Here is a 22304-nt window from a genome sequence, read left to right on the forward strand (position 1 = left end):
GTCTGGTATTATTTCGTTCTGTTTCCCACTGTTCCTTAGCCATATCTAGTAAGGTACGCGGTTTAAGTCCATACAGCAATTCAAAGGGGGAATACCCTGTGCTTTTCTGTTCTTTACATCTGATGGCAAAAAGAGCCAAGGGAAGAATGTCCTCCCACTTACGGGCCTCCAGATCTAACAACTTTTTTAAGTTGGTCTTAATGGTGGCATTATAACTTTCAACCAACCCATCTGTTTGAGGGTGATAGGCTGAGGTTCGGATTTGCTTCACTCCTAGTTGAGTACAGATGTCTCATCATTTTGGAGATAAAGGGGGTTCCCTGGTTGGTTAGAATTTCTTTTGGGAAACCCACCCTGGAAAAAACACTAACCATATCCTTGGCGATATTGGTTGTGTCTGGTCTGCGTAGGGGTATGGCTTCTGGGAACCGAGTAGCATAGTCCACCAGAACCAGTACATATCTGCACCCACTTCTAGACGGCAATAAGGGTCCAATAATATCCATGCCAACCCGTGAGAAGGGTTCATCTATGATGGGAAGGGGAAGTAACGGTGCCCTTGGGGGTTGATAGCGGCTATGTTTTTGACAAACCGGACATTCCCTGCAATATCTTTTGACCTGTTGATATATACCCGGCCAATAGAAATTCTCCAGGATAGTTTTTTCTGTCTTGTCTGTCCCAAAATGTCCCCCGAAAAGATGGCTATGAGCGAGATACAATACTTTCTCTCCGAATGGATTTGGGACTAACAACTCGGCGTTCTGATTTGGGTTGTTCTTTCTATATAACAGGCCGTTTTTAACAAAAAAATAAGGACCTACATGTAGTGGATCTTCTTCATCAAGTGCCTTGTTCCATGCTTCCTGAAGGACAGGGTCTTCCCGCTGGGCAGCATGGAAGTTTCGGTCCGATTCCCAGGGATTCTCTACAGGAATTACAGGCACCACCAGGGGCTCTCTCCCTTTTTCGGCCCTCCTCTGTCTGCGACTTTTCCGGATTTTAGGTGTTGGCCATTCTTTTTCAGGCTCTGTAGAGAAAGGTGCGGAGGCTAGCCATTCTTCCGCAGCTAGAGAAGACTCCTGCAACAGCTGGGGTAATTTGGCATAATCATTTCCTAGGATGGCTTGCTCAGGTAACCGAGGTATTAGCCCCACCGTTAAGGAGGTCCCTGAGTCTTTGGGATGCTGTACCAACACCCGAGCAGTTGGATATGGTTTGATGTCACCATGTACACATTTGATGGCCACCATCCCTTCTATTGGACCAATGTGATTACCAAGATCCTGGGGTCTAACTACGCTGTGTAAGCATCCGGTATCCGCTATGGCAGTAACAGGTTGTCCATTCATGGAAACGGTGCACTTATATGGGGGCAGTCTTTTGTCTTCTTGGGGTGAGCAGAAGTAATTACAGGCCATTCCTATCTCCATGGGTTCTTCTTTTTGCGGACAAAACCTTGCTATGTGCCCCATTCCCCCACACTGAAAACATTGGGGTCCTGTCACAGAGGGTCGTACAAACGGGATACTGGGTAATGGACTACTGGGAACAAGCGCAAGAGGTTCTGGTTTTTTAGCAACTGGGGGTCTAGGAGGCGGATTTTGTATATGTCCACCGGTTTTCCACCTGACTTCTTCCCTACCTTTTTAGAAGTCCTGTGCCCTATTATAAGCACTGGCTATCTCCACGGCTGTTTCCAAGGTAAGGTTGGCTTGCTGTCTAACCCACCGTTGGATAGGAGGATGGAGGGACGTTGAGTACTGTTCTAAATACATTTTAGCCATGATCCCGTCCTTGTCGGTGGTAGCCTGTTTTAACCAACGATCTGCCATGTCCTTTACTCTGAAATATAAGGCGCGAGGGGTTTCTTGTGGACCTTCCTTCATTTGTCTCAATTTTAGTCTATAAGTCTCATCGTCAACTCCTAGTCTTTCCAGAACACATTTTTTTATGTCCGCATAAGGAACAGCCCCTTGTAGGGTAGCTGCCTGGTAGGCTGCTTGTAAGTCACCAGACAATAGAGGACCTAAATACTGGCCCCATTTTTCGGCGGGCAATGAGGCTACATTCGCCATTCGCTCAAAGTTACTAAAGAAAAAATCAGGGTCTTCTCCTGCCACATAACGCTGTAATACCACAGATGGCAGGGTAGCAGGGCCCCGTTGATGGCCCAGGGCTTCTGTAAGTTTGCCCATAGCGGCTTCGTGAGTCTGTCCCTGTCCAGCTATGGCCTGTTGTAACTTGCCTCGGTCTTCCTCTACAACGGTCAGGAAACGTTCCATGACTTTGCTGAGGTGTTCCTGATTCTCGGCCATTCTTGCGAGGGCAGCCTCCATTTTGCCTTTCAATCCCACTTCTGACCCCACTTGTGAGAGCGCGGGCTTGATAAACAGGCGTGGAGGCTGCAATTAGGGTTTAGAAATGGGTTTATTGATGGTATGGGGAAGTGGAAAGGGTTGAGAAGTTAGGGATTTCTCTTCTTCTGACGTTTCCTGGGATGAGCCGGAGGACCTTGAGGCTTGCAAAGTTGTTTTCTTGTCCTCTGGTTCTTCTGGACTGGGATGGTTTTTCCGGAGGCTCATAGAAGGATAGAAACAAACAATATAGGGGAACCGTCAGAATGGGGTTCTTTATAGGTATACTGATTTTTTCCTTCACCACACCGTTGTAACTTTTCAGGGATAATCAAGATGCAGGATGGTACTGAATTTTCCTATCAGGAAATAAGGACGTGTGGATGGTGAGCTTAAGTGTCTAGGGAAGGGAGAACCGTGTGTATTTGCCAGTACGTTCTATCTCAAAGCATTCTGGGCGACTTAGTTCATTACACAGGCTCCACGTGGTGCCCAGTTGTGCTCTGCCCTCCCGCTATGTCTTCTTCCGCCCCCTCCCTCTGTGTGTCCCCGAGCCAGTTACACTCACCGACCCCGCCGTAACTCTCCTCTGAGTTACGGCCGCCTTCCAGCCTCCTCCGGACACCACCAGTCCTCCGACCAGCTTTCCTCTCCTTCTTCGGGATTTCCAGAGTCCTCCAAGTCGGGTCCCTCGTCTTCACCACCGGGTCCCTCGTCTTCACCACCGGGTCCCGCGTCTTCACCACCGGGTCCCGCGTCTTCACCACCGGGTCCTGCGTCTTCACTCTTCCGCTCCGTCGTATGACCTCGACCTCCTCCTCCTTCCGCGTCTGCTCTCTCCCCTGTGTCCTGACCCCGCGCCCTTCTCATTGGCTCGCGCTTTTCCCTTCCGGGGTATGGGGGTTGGATTTCCGGGTCAAACGGGTGACCGGCATCCTCCTGTGGAAACACGGGAGAGGAACATGGGCGTTGTAGTCCCCTGAGGCTTGGCTGACACCATGGGCGTACCTGCATATTCCGGGTGAGTGCGGAATCTTCCTCACAGTCCCCTTTAAGAATTCTTAGCAAATCAGTGAAACCAGTCGCAGGGTCACTTGACTCATCTAGTGTTGGTAGATGGCAGCATCGATCGCTCTCTGCCGTGCTGGAACTCACAAAATTGATCCAAAGGGCGGCCCTTTCTTAACACTGTTCCACAGACAGTGCTAACAGCAGACGCATCGCTCACTGGTTGGGGTGCTCACCTACAAAATCACACAATCCTAGGGTTATGGAGTCTAAAGTACAAGAGTCTCCATATAAATCACCTAGAGCTGCTAGCAGTGTTTCTAGCCCTCCAAGCTTTTCAAACTCTTCCTAGGCAAAGCAGTCCTAGTCCGCACAGACAACATGACAGCTATGTACTATATACAGAAATAGGGCGGGACACACTCTCCAACTGTTAGGCCTAGAGCAAGCCATTTGTAAATGGGCTATACACCACAAAATATATCTCCTGGCAGAACATCTTCCAGGAGTAAACAATCAGATTGCATACCTTCTCAGCAGACAGAGACAGCAAATCCACGAGTGGGAACTTCATCCCCATATTCTCCTCTCATACTTTCAAGAATGGAGTTTTCCTCACATAGGCCTGTTCGCCACAGCTCAAAACGCAAAATGCCCAAGCTTTGCCTCCAGGTTCCCACACCCGCTCTCCAAAGGCAATGCCCTGTCGATGAACTGTATAACAAGGAACCGATGAACTGTATAACAAGGAACAGTGGTTCCTGTAGACAATGTGTGCGATAAATGGTAATGATTAGCTCAATGGCAATGTTTCTGGCAGAAGAGATGTCAGAGAGAGAAAAAAAAAACATGTACAACAATACAATTATGATTGTTTGCGTTTTATTGAAATAGTTAATCAATTAAATCAACTAAGGTGCACGGTGTCCCAAGTGAACATAGAACCTAAATATCAAATTTGTGACTGTTTGTGACATACAAATGGGTTTCAAAAATACAAAACTACCACGGTATTCATTAATAAATCACAGCCTTCTAGACAATGGTAGGGGCTGAGAAATTGTTTGTTTTGGGATTGTGTCCACTGAGTTTCTACCCCACCTTCGATAGGTGGTCTCTTCAGGACCCTGCATAAAGGGACACCTGAAATAAAGCGGATCAACTGTCAGTGTCAGGTGCCCACTACAGGAACCCAGTGAGGGGAAGAGAACTGACCCTTCTTACGGCGTGTATCCTGATAAGTCACGTCCGTAACTATGTGGGAGAAAAAAGCAATCTTTAAGTGGTGTGCACACCTTTAATTCTTTCTGATGATAGTTGCTTTGATTATGGCTTTTTGCTTACGATCAGCTAAATGCCCAGTAGATCTTTTTGAGACTGCAGGGTTGGCCAAAACCACACCCATCTAGTTTTTTGTTCAGGAGGTCAATCTGAAGTTCAATATTCTTTTTCTGCAGGCTTAGGTGAGGGAAGAGAGCCTGTCTCGTCTGGCTACCACGCCAGAGACCAGAGTGTAAGCCGATTGCCCGCAATTAACACCTCAGTTTTACTTCCATTAAGCTGCAGACAATTCATCCCCATCGAGTTGGAGACTGCTCGGAGTCCAGACCTAAGGCTTGCTGCAGAACCTTTATGTTCTAGGGAAAGGGAAAATACAAATTGAGTGTTGTCGGCATTCAAGGATAGAGTAAAACAAAAAGATTCTGCCAGGTATGCCAAAGGGATAACCTAGATATTAAAGTCCGGCTTGGGGATGAGCCCTGAGGGACTCCACACTCAGTGGTACGCCTCTCAGAAATATAGGGTTTGTCAAGAACCCAGGAATCTCCGGCCTTTAAGGAAGAACACAAATCAAGCCAGGGTCTTAGTTCTAATACTACAGTTTTGTGTGTGATTCAGTAGGTTGTGTGAGACTGAATCAAAAGCCACGCCGAGATCTAGCCAGATCACAGCAGCGGTTCTGCACCTGTCCAGCGTCCTTCTAAGTTCCTCTGTTGTTGCTAGTATTGCAGATTCCATGCTATGTGGAGGTCGATAGCCAAACTGGGAGGCATGAAAAATATCATGGGCCGCAATAAAAGATGAGAGCTGGTGATTGTTTTTGAAGCAGTTTATAGGCGAAAGGTAACAAAGCGATAGGACAGAAGTTGTCAGACTTGGCGGCATGCAATGTATACATTTTCTGCGGGGTCCTACAACTGCATGATTCTATGCCTGAGGCATAGTAGCAGACACGATGGAAAGTTAACACAATCCCACCAATAAAGGGTAGACAATTGTGAATGAAGCTTGATAAAGCTTTGGCTGAGACTGATTTGATGGTTTCAGCTAGTTCAGTCTGGGACGGTATTGAAAGAGGTTGGAAGCAAGAAGGAATGTGTGAAGGGCTATGAGGTTTGATGAAGGAAACTGGTGAATTCATAGCTGAATCAGATAATGTAGCATAAATTGACCTAATCCTATTTGTGGGGAAAAGCCAGCTAATTTAATATATCTGGCAGGAGTGGAGGAAGGCAAAGAGGCTTTAGCGCTAGGGTCTGAAAAAACGAATCATAGTGAAAAGGAATTGGCAGGATTGGAGGCTGATCCAATTAGGTTAGCAATATGGGAAGCCCAATCCGTTTTTATTGCTCTGTTATATTTCTGAATTGCCTCTCTGTATATTTTCTTACTGGATGGTTCATAGCTTATTCTCTAGGAACAATTGAGCTGCTTATGCTGTTTTTGAGAGTCAGGAGGCTGGCATTGAACCAGGGTGCTAAATGTTTGAGAGGTTTTCAAGGCCTTTACCTTAGTCGAATAAGACTAGCAAGGTCACCCAGTAGCAAGGCTCTTAAACTAAAATCTCAATCCTCAATTTCATCCGACCTTCCTCTAAACTATTACACAACAACTGTGCATTTACTTTAGACCATGGTTGAAACATAGATGATGGATTTGAAGCACAGTGAGAGGCCATATGGATCAATAGCTTTTCAGGAATATCAAAATGATCCAACTTGCTAAATGAAAAAGGGCTGGCCACCTCTAATGCTGTTAGATTTGAAAAATAAATAGAGTCAAGATTATGAGCAGCTTTGTGAGTGCCAGTTTTAACAGGTAGCAAAAGCTGAATCAATCTATCAGGGGTTTGTAGAGCGAGCTACTCACCCATGAGGGTCTCAAGGCGCTGGGAGGGAGCCGATCCGGATCAGTCGAAGAGCCAGGTCTTGAGGTCCTTCCTGAACGTGTGTAGGTTCGGGGAGCGTCTGATGTTGACAGGGAGCTTGTTCAAGGTCTTGGCTGCGATGTAGGAGAAAGCTCTCCCGACGGTTCTGTTTCTGCGGATGCGGGGGACCTCCACCAAGGCGAGGTCTGCGGAGCGGAGGTTTCTCTTGGGTACATGGAAACATACTCTGTCATTGAGGTATTTGGGTTCGATGTTGTTGAGGGTTTTGTAGGCGTGGGAGAGGAGTTTCAAGGTGAGCCAGTGGAGCCTTCTTAGGTGTTGGGTCCTGTGCTTGTGGCGCGGTGTCGCTAGGCTGAGTCTGGCTGCGTCGTTCTGTATGGTTTGGAGTTTGTGTAGAAGAGTTTTGTTGATCCCGGCGTGGAGAACATTTCCGTAGTCTAGTCTGCTGTTTGAGTGCGTGGGTGACTGTCTTTCTGCAGTCGGGTGGGGGGGGATCCATTTGAAGGTCTTACGCAGAAGGCGGAGGCAGATGAAGCTGGTGGATGCGTCCGCGTCGATCTGGTGGTTCATGGAGAGGAAGGAGTCGAGGATTATGCCGAGGTTCCGAGCGTGGTCTGTCTGGGTTGGTGGGCTCCCGAGGTCGGAGGGCCACCAGGTGCTGTCCCAGGCGGAGGTGCAAAGTCCGAGGATGAGGACCTCAGTCTTCTCAGAGTTGAGCTTTAGGCAGCTGTCCTTCATCCAGGCTGCCCATTTCTCATTCCTTCCTGGAAGCAGAATCTTGTGTCTTCTGGGTTCTTTATGAGGAAGAGGATGAGCTGGGCGTCGCCAGCGTAGGATACGATGCTGAGCCCGTGCTGTCTTACGATGGGGGCAATGTAGATGTTGAAGAGTGTCGGGCTGAGTGATGATCCTCGGGGTACTCCGTAGTTTGTCAGTGGGATCAGAGAGGAAAGAGGGGGGGGGGGGGAGAGTCTGACCCTCTGGGTTCTCCCGGAGAGGAAGAATAGCTTCCAAACCGTATTCAAGGCAGAGCTCCTGGAGACTATGTACATTATCATAGTGAATGCTCTGGCCTCCCACCTTCATGAAGTTAAAGGCCTTCAATACTTAAGGTGTGACCAAATCTACACATATTGTGATCTGGATTTTAGTAAAGGAATGCACCTGTGAACAAGAAATGGGGGAGAGACCTTCAGAGAGAAGAACTGCCCTTTTTATTTGACAGTGGAAGGCTCAGTAGATTTGCAGGAAAAGTAGGATTTATAAACTATCGCTATGCCACAACTCAATTTGCCTGTTTGTCCCGCCTAATAATATGGTAGCCCTCTGATAAGGAGATCACCACATCAGGGCTGACCTGATCGTGAAGTCAATTCTTTGCTGGGAACAAGACATCGGGGTGAAAATTGTCAAGCATGGTTTAAACATCCCACAAATGTCTTGATAACAAGAGTCAATTCACTCTATAAAAGCGGAAGCTATTATTGTCTTTCCTCAAGTTGGCCTCCGACCAGGAAGAGATGGTAGCTAAATCTTGCTTACAGTGGGAGTGAGACTTCACCCAGAACAAACAGTGCTGACTAGATATAGCCTTTGCTGCAAAAGTGATGGAATATACGCATTGTGAATGGAGTGGGCTTTTAAAAGAGAGGAGAGAATCTGCTGAATAAAGAGGGATGTGCTGCAAATCTGCTGAATAAAGAGGGATGTGCTGCAAAATAGGCAGAGTTCCTGGCCTCTGGCACCAACCGGGCGCAGATGGTCTTGCCTTTGGTATGCCCGCTGCCTGCCTGCTCCTTCATTTTGTAGGCATGCAGGTAAGAGCGAAAAACACCCCCTGGCGAGCATTAACTACTTAAAATGGCACGTAAAGAATGGCACATACAAAATGGCGATCAAAAATTACTATGACAAACCCACCACGACAAACGTGTATGAGGGTCAGCAACACATACATTTAATACCATTACAATTATTCCCCTAGTTCGTAAGAGTAATCACAGCAAATTTTAAAATGCAGTATGTGGGTAAATCATACTAGCATCTGCACGTCCTCGCCTAGTCCTGCATTTTATAGGCATGGCTGTAAAGGAAATTATGCTCCGACCCAAGCCATGATAAAAACACTACACTGGTCACAACATGCTTCCTGTAGCCTCACATCAAATACAACATAGATGATATTGTCATTTGAAAAAGTGTGTGTTCATGATATATTTATCTGGGTTGAGAAAAATATTTCTGATCATCATAAACTCATCAGGGACCTGCAGGATAAACCATGACTTCCTGCCAGTTACAACCCAAGAGTAAGATCTCTCACTTAACCTTCTTTTCTAACAAAGCTGAGCACCACAGCTCAAGACACAATAAAAGTACAACTCTGGTCAGCCATGCACAACACCAAAGTACTTCCCAAATACACTCCCAGCTAATACAGCATAATTCCAGACAGCCAATATGGTGTATGCTACCGCAATACCAGCCGTTGTTTTTAATATATATATATATATATATGTGTGTGTGTGTATATATTTATATATATGTATATATATGTTCGAGGCATATGAGCTGCAGATTACACACTGTGCATAGATCGCCACCTAGTGTTGTCGAAGGCTCACCTTAAGAATCCACAACAGGAGATGGTGTTGCAGAAAGGACCAGTGGAGTTGGTTCCTGAGCAGGAAATTGAGAAGGCGTGCTATTCCCAGTACTTTCTGTTAGATAGTGCCCCTTTTTGCATGGTTGTCCCCCACATTTTGCCTGATGATGATGCTCTTTGACTAAGTGTGCCCTGGATTCCTGCCAACCAGGTACCCAGGGCCTATGTTCTTTCCCTAAAACTGTACTGTTGCAAACCCAGTTGTCAACTCTCTGGCTAAATGTATTCCCCTTGTAAAAGGTACCATGGGTTCCACGGACACTGTGACCAGGGAAGGCCTCTAAGGACCACAGCACATATTGTGCCACCCTTAGAGGCCCTGCACCTCAACACACTCACTGCCATTGCATGCTGCATGTTTTGGTGCAGAGCAAAGGGAAGAGTCTACATATGTTCCGTGCCTACAATCCACTGCTTACAATCTACTGCCTACAATCCACTGCCTACGGCATAGGTAAGCTACCCCTCTAGGTGGATGCACTATACCACTGGTGAGGATACAGGTGCATGAGCCCTGTACTCCTACAGTGTACACGTCCATTCTTAGACATTGTAAGTTCAGTAAAGCCATAAAGAGTATATGGTCTGGGAGTTTGTTATTAGGAGCTCCACAGCACCATAATGGCTTTACTGAAATCTGGGAAGTTTGATATCAAACGTCTCAGCACATTAAACCCACACTGATGCCAGTGTGGGATTTAATGCCAAATGCACTCAGGGGGCATCTTAGAGATGCCCCCTGAAACGACCTAATGACCTAGCTCAAGTGTTCTGGCTGACTGGCTGCTCGCCAGCTGCCACAACAGACATGTTTCTGGACCCCTGGGTTGAGGGTCTCTCCTGCTCATGGTCCTGAAGCAAAGCACTTCCTGGGCAGAGGTGCCATGCCTCCTTCCGCAGGATGGACAGGGACCACGAAAGGGAAGCTTTAAAAGCTTGCCGCCTTTGTGAGCTGATCCAGCAACTGGTCCCCACCAGATCTGACCCCCACTTAGGGCAGGAGAATCGGCAGGAAAACCAAGATAGGAGGAGAGGTATGCCCACCTCTGCCAAGCCCAGCCCTCAGTTGGGGGAGGCAAGGCGAAGCACAACTTTGCCCCTGCCATCTTGAAGTTGGGGGGGGACCCAGTCAACCAGAGTGAGGCTTATGCCCCCTCCCATTGGAGGGTGGCATAATAGGGGGTGTACCCACCCCAAGGAAGGGACCCATTGGTCCTGACCTGGACCTACCTGAAACGCTCCTAAATTTAGTATGTTCACGGCATGTGCGCTGTAGATGACATGCTTTGTATACTCCTTCCATCTAGTGTGGGGTCCGGATGTTTGCAATTTGCTTTTCTTCAAAGAAGTCTTTCTAGTCCCGAGGTAAGGTGACTCCTCCTTTCGGTGATAGTGCCCATGGGCATCGATTCCATTGCTAGATTGTTTTTTCCGCCATCTGGTTTGGGCGTGTATGCCTGCGCTCCGCGTCCTTATTGTTTCGTATGCTTATCCCACTTCTCTGCGTATCGTGTCTGTTGAAGAAAATTTACATTTCGATCGGAAGACTCGTGGAAGGCCTTCAGGCCTAACCGTGTCAGTCCACCTCGCTGTCGATGGAAAGGACTCCATTTACATTTGTCCTCTGTGCCACGCAAAGTATCCGCGCACCTACTTGCACGAGGTATGCAACTTGTGCTCATCTCCGGAGCACCGCGAACAAGACTGCAGCGCGTGCAGATCGTTTAGATCTAGGAAAACTCTCCGCGATCGTCGGGCTCGACGTTGTGAAATGCAAAGCCACAACATCGAGTACAGTCCGGACATCTTCGGTGAAGGGTCTGAGCAAGAAGAATTCAATGCATAAGGGGCCTAGGAGGAAGAGGAGGAGCAGCCCTTATCCGTGCTGGAGTCGGACTCTGAGATGGACTCGGACGTACCACAAGTTCATGGTCGCATGAGTACCAAATATCCCTTGCCTCCAAATCCAACTCAAATTAAGGATAACGCTTCAGTTCCACCTCTGCCTCTAGGCCAAGGTTGGCACTGAGACGATGTTTCTGATGCCCCGCCTCCCACTCGGCACGAAACACATTGGCAAGGCCTCCGGCTCGGGATCGAGTCGGACAAAGTCTGTGTCGGAGCCAAAACCTTTGAGCTCAAAGCTGAAGTCCGTGTCGGAGCCGAAACCCTTGATGCCAAAATCAAAAACGCCTTCGGAGCCAAAATCTTCCGCACTGAAGACGTCGGTGCCGAAACCGAAAGCTGCACCTTCCTAGCCACAAGATCTGATTTTCGACTTCCCACCTTCCAAATCGGACCCTAAACAAAAGGAACTTTGTTAATCCTGATACAGGGCATCTTCTTACCACACTGCCTCGCAAACACAAACCTGTGTCAGTGGACATACAATATAGGGCTCCTTTAAAGAAGAAGGGGGTAGGTACTATCCCTTCTCCTCTTCCACCACTCTCCCCTACACCTCCACCATCTTCTCTAATATTAGAACCATTACATATCACACCATAGGACTCTCCACCCTCAAAGCCTGATGATGATTGTGATGATGATGATGGAGGAGATGATGGGGATATTCAATTACCGGTAGATCCCTGGAAAGACTACACCTGCAAAGCCTTCCCTCCTGACAACAACGTAGGCTATTTAGAACTACTTGCCAGAGATGCACAATATCATGGTGTACAGCTACACAGAAATCCCTAGAAGATTTCTTCTTTAAAACTTTGAGTAGTACACACTGGTCTAGTCAGACTCCCCCAATGCTCAAAGACATGATGAGACATGTCGATGGCATTTTCAAGGACCCTGTTCAGGCTCATATTCTGTCTCCCAGAATAGATAAGAAGTATAAGCCTGCTCCCTCTGATCCAGCCTTCATTAAGAAGCAGTTACCCCTAGACTACCTTGTTGTCTTTAATGCCTGTAAACAGGCTTAATCACAAACCTCTAGGGATGCTCCCCAGGAGTCAAAATTAAGACTCCTCTGGCAAACCAATAGCTGCCCAAGCAGCAAATCATTGGCACATTGCTAACACTCAGGCCCTTGTAGCCATGTATGATAGAGCGCATTGGGACAACAAGGAATAATTGCTCCAATATTTCCCAGATGAGCACAAAGCTAAAGCTCAGGATTTAATACATGAAGGAAAGCTCATCTCCAATTCTTCTGTTAGATGTGCTTTAGATGCTGCTGACAATGTAGCTCGAGAGTAAGACTAGTGTGTTACTCAAAAGACACACCTGGTTAAGGATTTCCAGTTTCAAACTTGAAGTCCAACAATTCATCTTAAACATTTGATAAACAGCATCTCTTTGGGCCTGAAGTGGATCAGGCATTAGAGAAAATGAAAAAAGACACGGAGGTAGTAAAATCTATGGGAGCCCTACATGTCTCCTTCAAACCAGAGCTCTTTTCATTGCTCCTTCTATCGTTGGCGGGGGCGCCAAGACCACATCCTCGGACACCAATATTTCCTCATATAAAGGCATCAATCAATCTTCCTCCACAAGAGGCTTCTTTAGAGGATGAGACAGAGGAAACAACGGCTAAGTTAGGGGCAAGGGTTCCACACCCCGTTACTCCCCTTCCCATAACAAACAGTGACTTACCTTCCATTCCCCCGATCATTTAACACCCGTTGGGGGACGTCTTCTACAATTCCTCCCTATTAGGCAAACCATAACAACAGACAAATGGGTGTTAGGAATTATCCAACATGGTTATTGCCTGGAGCTTACCACCAAACATTCCACCTCGTTCTCACAAACTGTCACCAGAACATTTGCACCTGCTCAAAGAAGAAGCCCAGTCTCTCTTGCTAAACGGAGCCATAGAGCCAGTACCATTACAATATCAAGGGTCAGGCGTTTACGCCCTGTATTTTCTAATTCCCAAAAAGCATGTCTCCTTAAGACTTATTCTGGACCTCAGAGAACTAAACCACTACATACTGTCAGACCATTTCCACATGGTGAAACTTCAACAAGTGCTCCCACTTTTACAACAGGGCGACTTTGTCTACTCTAGACTTAAAGGACTCCTATTTCCACATTCAAATTCACCCCGCTCATTGCAGTTATCCCAGGTTTGTGATAGAGGGTCAATATTACCAATTCTAAGTACTACCGTTTGGATACATCTCTGCTCCCAGAGTATTTACCAAATGCCTGGCAGTAGTTGCAGCTCATCTGAGAATACAGCACATCCACGTCTTCCCCTACCTGGACGACTGGCTCATCAAAGCCGGCACTTACCAGAAGTGTCTCCAACACACTCCATTCACAATTCACCTACTACATCAACTAGTGTTTACAGTGAATGCTTTGAAGTCCCATATGCAGCCTTAAAACACACAGCATTATGTGGGAGCCACCATAGACACTCAAAAAGCTCTAGCCTCTCCCACTGCAACCAGAATTCACAGTATTCAGTCTCTTCTCACTCAGTTTCAGCCCAACCACTCATTACCGGTCAGAGTCCCCATGGAACTGCTAGGAATTATGGCTTCTTGCGTCATAATCGTACCCCATACAAGACTCCACATGCGTCCCCTTCAAGAATGCTTAGCAACTCAGTGGAACCAGTTGCAGGGTCGAATAACCGATCTAGTGTTGGTAGACAGCCGCACCCATCGCTCTTTGCAGTGGTGGAACGCGCAAAATGTATCCAAAGGGCGACCGTTCATCGACCCTGTTCCACAGTCAGTGCTAACAGCCGACTCCTCACTCACTGGTTGGGGTGCTCACTTACAGAATCACGCAATCCAAGGCTTATGGAGTCAAATTCACAAAAATCTCCATATAAACCACCTAGAGCTTCTAGCAGTGTTTCTAGCCCTCAAAGCCTTTCAAACTCACCTCCTAGGCAAAGCTGTCCTTTCCGAACGGACAACATGACGGCTATGTACTATATACAAAAGCAGGGGGGATACACTCTCTCCAACTGTCAAGCCTAGCACAAGCCATTTGAAAATGGGCCGTACACTACAGAATTTATCTCCTGGCAGAACACCTTCCAGGAGTAAACAATCAGATTGCCGACCTACTGAACCGACCTGGGCAGCAAATCCACAAGTGTGAACTTCATGCTCAGGTTCTCCTCCGCATCTTTCTGGAATGGGGATTTCCTCAGATAGACCTGTTCACCACAGCAGAAAACGCAAAATGCCCAAGCTGCGCCTCCAGGTTCCCACACCTGCTTTTCAAAGGCAATGTCCTATGGATGAACTGGTCAGGGATAGTTGCTTATGCTTTTCCACCTCTCCCACTCGTTCCACTGGTAGTTCAGAAGCTCAGGCAAATATCCCTCACACTAATTCTCATAACTCCCACATGGGCCTATCAACCCTGGTTCACCACCCTGCTGGAACTGTCAGTAGTTCCACACTGAAAGCTGCATCTCACCTCTGATCTACTCATTCAGAGCCAGGGAGAAATCCGGCATCTAAATCCCAAAGAACTCAACCTGGCAATTTTGTTCCTGAAGTCCTAGAGTTTGGTCACTTACACCTCCCACCAGACTGTATGAATATCCTAAAAGAGACTAAAAAGCCTACTACTAGGACATGTTATGCATCAAAATGAGAGATTTGTTATCTATTGAAACAATAACAATATCCATCTTCTCGGTGCTTCTGTACAGAATATCACCTGTTACCTCTTACATTTACAGCAGTCTGAACTAGCCTACACATCCATTCGCTTTCATCTGGCAGCAGTAGCTCCATATATTTACAAAACAGACAACACTTATCTTTATTCGGAGTGCCCGTGATTAAATCCTTTACGGGAGGATTAAAAAGAGCGATACCACCAAGAGTCCCACCTGCCCAGTGTGGAACCTAAACATAGTCTTTAAAAGGCTAATGGGTCCACCATTCGAACCAATGCATAGGTGCCAATTACAATTCCTCTCATGGAAGGTTGCTTTCCTCATGGCAATAACTTCACTGAGGAGAGTTGGTGAACTCCAGGCTTTAACTATACAAGAGCCCTTCTTTCAGTTTCACAGAGATAGTGGTTTTTCACACCAAATCTACATTTCTCCCTAAAGTAGTTTTGCTCTTTCATATCAATCAATCAGTTGATTTTCCTGTGTTTTTTCCTCAACCTATTTATGTAGCAGAACAAGCTCTACACACCATTTGTTAGAAGAGCTCTACTATATTACGTTGGAAGAACAAAATAATTTTGCAAGATAAAGCAACTCTTTGTTGCTTTTGCTTCACCGCACAAAGGCAATCCCATATCTAAATCAGGTATTGCAAGATAAATTGTTAAATGTATTCAGACATGTTATGTGACAGCAAAGAGAATTTTGATAATATCCCCTTGAGTGCATTCCACTCGCAAAATAGGGGCTATTATGGCCTTCTTGGGGAATATTCCCCTAGCTGACATCTGTAAGGCAGCAACATAGTCTACACGGCACACTTCACCAAACATTATTGTGTAGCTGTGTTAGCGAGGCATCAACCTAACGTAGGCCAGGCAGTCCTCAAAACACTGTTTCAGACTACAACATCTACAGCTTAGCCACCGCTCTGGCACCATACTGCCTTATAGTGTATGCACAGCATGTGATCTACAGCTCACATGCCTTGAACGTATAATGTTACTTACCCAGTTAGCATCTCTTCTTGGCATGTAGAGCTGTAGATTTACATGCGCTCACCAGTCACGTGTAGTTGTTGCAGCTCTCAGTTTATATACATACGCATAGACATCTTTGTTCTACACTTACTAACTCCATTCTCACCCTTTGAGGGACAACAATCTAACAGTGGAGTTGATGCCCATGGGCATTATCACTGAAAGGAGGAGTCGCCTTACCTCATGACTGGAAAGACTTCTTAGAAGAAAAACAACTTGCAAACATCTGGACCAACACTAAATGGCAGGTGTATGATAAGCATGTGAATCTAAAGCTCTACATGCCAAGAACAGATGCTTACTGGGTAAGTAACATTATCCTTCGGGTCCACCCCGAACCTAGCCTCCACAGACAAACAAGAAGGGCTGAAGAGCTGTTCTGAAGTAAGATGAGGAGGACACCAACTACCTTGGCCCCAGCCCTACCTGCCTGTCCCAACCTCGACCTGCTCTAGCGGAATCCTGGCTTGTCCTGCTGCCAGCAGCCCCCCAGAACCTGGAGGACCTGCCCTGCCCTCCCTACAAAGACTTTGACTCCCGTGAGCACCAGACTTTTCTCAAGAAACAGACTCTGGCTCCGGACAAATCCGCGAGTCTCACCAGATGCCCACGGCGTTCCAGTGGCCCAACACCATGAGGAGATTTCCCCGGCGATCCTGACCTGGGATCCGGTGATCCCTGACCTACCTCAAGCCTCTCGACAAAGGCTGCGGCCTCTATCTTCTTCAAAGAAGTCTTTGAAGTCACGAGGTAGGTGACTCTTCCCTTCGGTGATAGTACGCATGAGCATCGACTCCATCGTTATATTGTTTTTTTCCGCCATCGGGTTCAGTTGTGTATTGCTGCACTCTGGTTCGGCACCGTTTCTCAGGCCCCTTCGACACACAATTCATACCCTCCACGGTATTGTTATCGATCGTGGTTCCCCATTCGTCACGTATCGTCTCAACTTTAAAATCTTCTATCGGAAAACTTGTGGAAAGCCATCGGGCCTACCTTCGCCAACCGCTCTAGCAGGCGATGGAACTGACGCCCTTCAAGTTATGTCCCGGGAGTCGTTCTAAAGTTAATGCACCAAGTGTGCAACCTCTGTCTGTCCCCGGAACACGATGAGAAAGTCTGCGACGCGTGCCGATCGTTCCAATCGACAAAGACTCTTCATGAACGTCAGGCTCGACGTCACGAGGTGCAACACTCAAGCGACTCCGCTCCGGACATCTTCGGCAAAAGTTCCGACACCGAACATCATGCCCAAGGGGCCGAAGAAGAACAGTTCTCTGTGTCCGACGATGACTCAAACATCGAAGAAGGGGAGCAAGTTACTCCGGTTCAGCATACTGTGAGTAAAGACAACTTCTGGCCACCCCAAAAACCTAAGACAAAGGCTCCGGTCCCTCCTCTGCCTTCGAGTCAAGTTCAGCACCGACAAAAAGTTTCCGACGCCCCGCCCTCGGCCCAGATTCAAAACATAAAGAAAAGTCTTCTGGTTCAGGCTCGAACCAACCACATCTCAGTGTCAACCCAACACCTTCTGCACTGAAAGACAAGTCCAAGCCGACACCACCAGCGCCCAAAAGCTTGGAGCCGAAACCTTCGGCGCTGAAACTAGCAACCAAGGATGAAGATTGTCCGTCCAAAGAACCTTGGTCCGATCACCCCATTTCGGATCCGAAACAGAAAAAGGTGGTGATTCACCCTGATACAGAGCATATTCAAGCCACTCTACCAAAAAAGAGGAAATTAGACCTACCATAGTACTAACACATTCCTCTAACAAAGAAACGTGTGGGTTCTAACCCTTCTCCTCCTTACATCACACCGCCTACTCCTACTAATCCTAATTTACTCATTTCACCTGAGAATTCACCACCAACTTCACCTAACCCACTGGATACTGGATATGGAGATGGGGGTGACGGTAAACAGTCAAAATATCGACTACAAAATATCGAATGGACATAATATCGAGTTTAAAATATAGAATGGACAAAATATCGAATGGACAGAATATAGACATCAAAAATATAGTTTTTAAGGTAAGTAATGTAATATCGAATGTTAAAAATATGGAAAGTTACAATATCGAAGTATATAATATAGGTTATTAAAATTATCGAATTTTTAATATCGAATTCTTTATAGTGTTTGTTATTATGTGTGAAAAGTGTGTATTTATGTTATAATTTATTTTAATTAATGAATAGTTTTTTTTAATTTTTGCGTAATTTAATTCTGTAGCGGGTTGTGGGTTTATAGGGGAATAGAGTGGGAAGTAATTTAATTATAATTCATTAAATATGTAAATTTATTTATTGGTATTCATTTTTAATTAATTGTTAATTTATTTATATTTGGTAATTAATTAAATTTTAATTGGCAATTCATTTTAATTAATTGATTAATTGCTAATTATGTTAATTTTACTAATTAATTTTCTGTAGCGGGTTGTGGATGTATAGGGGAATAGGGTGGGAAGTAATTTCATTATAATTAATAAAATATGTACATTTATGTATTGGTATTCATTTTTAATGAATTTATATTTGGTCATTAATTAAATTTTAATAGGCAATTCATTTTAATTAATTGATTAATTGCTAATTATGTTAATTTTACTAATTTATTTTCTGTAGCGGGTTGTGGGTTTATAGGGGAATTGGGTGGGAAGTAATTTATTTATAATTAATTAAATATGTAAAATTATTTATTGGTATTTATTTAAATTAATTGTTAATTCATTTTTTTATGGGTAATTAATTAAATTTGAATCGCCAATTAATTTTATTTAATTGATTAATGGCTAATTATGTTAATTTTACTAATTTATTTACTGTAGCGGGTTGTGGGTTTATAGGGGAATAGGGTGGGAAGTAATTTATTTATAATTAATTAAATAAATCAATGTATTTAATTTTATTTAATTTGAATTAATTGTTAATTAATTTTTAAATGTTAAATTATTAATTGTTAATTTGTAAATAATTTGTATTAATAGGTAAATAATTGTAGTCATCAATTTTAATTTGTAATTGTAATTGATTAATTATTATATCATATTAAATTGGTAATTACTTTTAATTAATTTTTTATAGATATTAATTTATATTTTTTTAAATAATATATGAAGTATTTACTTTCTCTACTGTTGCACTCTCTGGAGTGGGAATAGTAATTTTTACCCCTACGCTATACAACGCTTTCCTCACTGTTGCACCCCCTGTAGTGGGAATAGTAATTTTTACCTCTACGCTATCCAGCGCTTTCCCTACTGTTGCACTCACTGGAGGGGGATAAGTAATTTTTACGCCTACGCTATCCAACGCTTTCCCTACTGTTGCACTCACTGGAGGGGGAATAGTAATTTTTACCCCTACGCTATACAACGCTTTCCTCACTGTTGCACCCCCTGGAGTGGGAATAGTAATTTTTACCTCTACGCTATCCAGCGCTTTCCCTACTGTTGCACTCACTGGAGGGGGATAAGTAATTTTTACGCCTACGCTATCCAACGCTTTCTCTACTCTTGCTCTCTTTGGAGTGGGAATAGTAATTTTTACCCCTACGCTATCCAGCGCTTTCCCTACTGTTGCACTCACTGGAGTGGGAATAGTAATTTGTACCCCTACGCTATCCAACGCTTTCCCCACTGTTGCACCCACTGGAGTGGGAATAGTAATTTTTACCTCTACGCTATCCAACGCTTTCCCTACTGTTGCACTCACTGGAGTGGGAATAGTAATTTTTACCCCTACGCTATCCAACGCTTTCCCTACTGTTGCACCCAATGGAGTGGGAATAGTAATTTTTACCCCTACGCTATCCAACGCTTTCCCTACTGTTGCACTCTTTGGAGTGAGAATAGTAATTTTAACCCCTACGCTATCCAACGCTTTCCCTACTGTTGCACCCACTGGAGTAGGAATAGTCATTTTTACACTTACGCTATCGTACGGTAATAATATTGGATATTATTTAATTATATTATGTTACTATATATATATATGTTTTAACAAATATGATAGTAAAAAATTTTTTTTTCGAACTTTCAATAATTATTTAATTATTATAAGTTAATTTAAGTATTTTTAAGTATATTTTAGTAATTAATTTTTAATATTAATTTAATTTAACACTGTTTTTAATAAAGTCGATATTTTTATAAACTATATTTTTGTAAACGATATTTTGTACTCAATATTTTTGTACTTACCTGTTTGTAGATACAAACTCGATATTCTGTCTGTCGATATTTTGTCAACGATATTTTTGCTACTCGATATTATGTCCCTCGATATTATGTCAGTGATCCGGGGGTGACATCAAGATCTTCCACAAGACACTGATCCTTGGCGGGCTATCGCACTAATCCAGATAATGATCCAGATTTGTACCCCTCCAGACCCTCCCCACCAGATGATAACATTGGCTATATTGAGCTCCCTAATAGGGCTGCTCAATATCACGGAGTGGAGTTGCATTCGGAGCCATTGGGGCAAGATTTTCTCTTTCAGACCCTTAGCTCCTCTCACAGTCACTCATACATTGCCTATGCTCAAAGGCATGTTAAAACACACTGAGGTCATTTTCAAAGACCCTGTCAAGGCAAGAATTTTTACTCCTAGGGTGGAGAAAAAATATAAGCCTGCACCCACCGACCCTACCTACATCAAAGATCAATTACCTTTAGACTCTCTTGCTCCAACTCCCAAACGTCAGGAGTCCAAGCTCATTGACGCCTCAGACAAAAGAGTTGCATCACAAGCAGCTAACCAGTGGTGTATTGCCAATGCTCAAGCTTTGCTGGCTCGTTATGACCGGGCTCACTGCGATGAGTTAGAAAAACTCCTGCAGTACTTACCGGACAAACACCAGACTAAGGCTAACAACCTTATTCAAGGGGGTAAGCTCATTACAAATACATCTATTAGGTGTGCCCTAGATGCGGCAGACACAGCAGCCCGTACAAATAACACCAGTGTACTGTCACGCAGGCATGCTAGGTTGAGAATTTCAGATTTGAAACCTGAGGTACAAACCTCCATCCCCAACCAACCCTTTGATAGGGAACATCTCTTTGGACCAGCAGTTGACACCTCACTGGAAAAAATGAAAAAAGATAGGTTGTAAAGTCCATGGGGGCTTTGCAGTCACCCACCAATAGGGGCTCCTTTCACTGCTCCTTTTATAGGGGAGACTCTAAAACATAGCCACCAAGACTACCTCCTCCTCTTAGAAGGGTAATACTCAATCCCCCTCACCAAGAGGTTATTTCAGAGGAGACTTTAGAGGTAACAATGTTAAGGGAAGAATTGGAGGCAACTACACATGGTCTTCCCCCACAGACAACAAACAGTGACTTTCATCCGGTACCCCCGATCATTCCAGTCCTCTTGGGGGATGTCTTTCCCAATTTCTCCCTGTCTGGAACGCCATCACTTCAAACAAATGGGTACTGCAAATTATCCAATATGGTTATTACCTGGAATTTACAGCATCAAGACCACATGCAATTTCACAGGAACATCGCTCACCCTTAAACCAAGAGGTTCTTTCTCTCAAAGGAAAACAAGCTATGGAACCAGTCCCATTACAATATCACGGAACCGGAGTATACTCCTGTACTTCTTAATTCCTAAGAAGGATGGCTCTTAAAGACCTATATTGGACCTCCGAGAACTAAATCTGTACATCCAATCGGACCACTTTCACATAGTCACACTTCAACAGGTTCTCCCGCACCTTCAGCAAGGTGACTTTCTGTCCACTCTGGATCTAAAGGATGCCTATTTCCATAGTCCAATTCATTCTGCTCACCGCAAATACCACAGGTTTGTGGTAGACGGCCAACATTATCAATTCAAAGTCCTCCCATTTGGAGTAACTACAGCACCTAGGGTTTTCACAAAGTGTCTGGCAGTAGTCGCTGCTCATCTAAGAAGACCGCACATTCATGTCTTCCCCTACCTAGATGACTAGCTAATAAAAGCCAGCTCACAACAGAGCTGTCGACGCCATACTCAAAAAACAGTTCAACTGCTTCAAAACCTCAGGTTCACTGTGAACCTCACCAAGTCTCATCTCCAACCATCAACACACAAGTGTATCTAGGAGCCGCAATAGACACTCCGAAAGCTCTAGCGGATCCCAACCCAGTCAGGATCTGCAACATGAAGACTCTAATATAGCAGTTTCAACCTCAACACTCATTACCAGCTCGAGTGTTCATGCAATTGATAGGAATTATGGGATCTTGCATTTTAATTGTTCCTTACACGAGACACCAAATGAGTCCCCTACAGGAATGCTTAGCACGTCCGTGGAACCAGGCTCAAGGTCAGTTATCAGATCTAGTATTGGTGGATGGTCACCCCCATCGCTCTCTGCAGTGGTGGAACATACAAAACCTTTCCAGGGCGCGGCCATTCGTCGACCCCATTCCATAGATAGTGCTAAC

The 22304-nt window shown here is 45.0% G+C and overlaps 1 protein-coding gene across 1 annotated transcript in view; it reads left to right on the forward strand.

The window, feature by feature from the left end:
- Window positions 1-22304, forward strand: part of LOC144752569 (poly [ADP-ribose] polymerase tankyrase-2-like) — a 446314-nt gene that overhangs the window by 262904 nt on the left and 161106 nt on the right. The window lies entirely within an intron of this gene.

The sequence above is a fragment of the Lissotriton helveticus genome, chromosome 5_1 (genome assembly GCF_964261635.1).
Source record: "Lissotriton helveticus chromosome 5_1, aLisHel1.1, whole genome shotgun sequence".
NCBI lineage: Eukaryota > Metazoa > Chordata > Amphibia > Caudata > Salamandridae > Lissotriton > Lissotriton helveticus.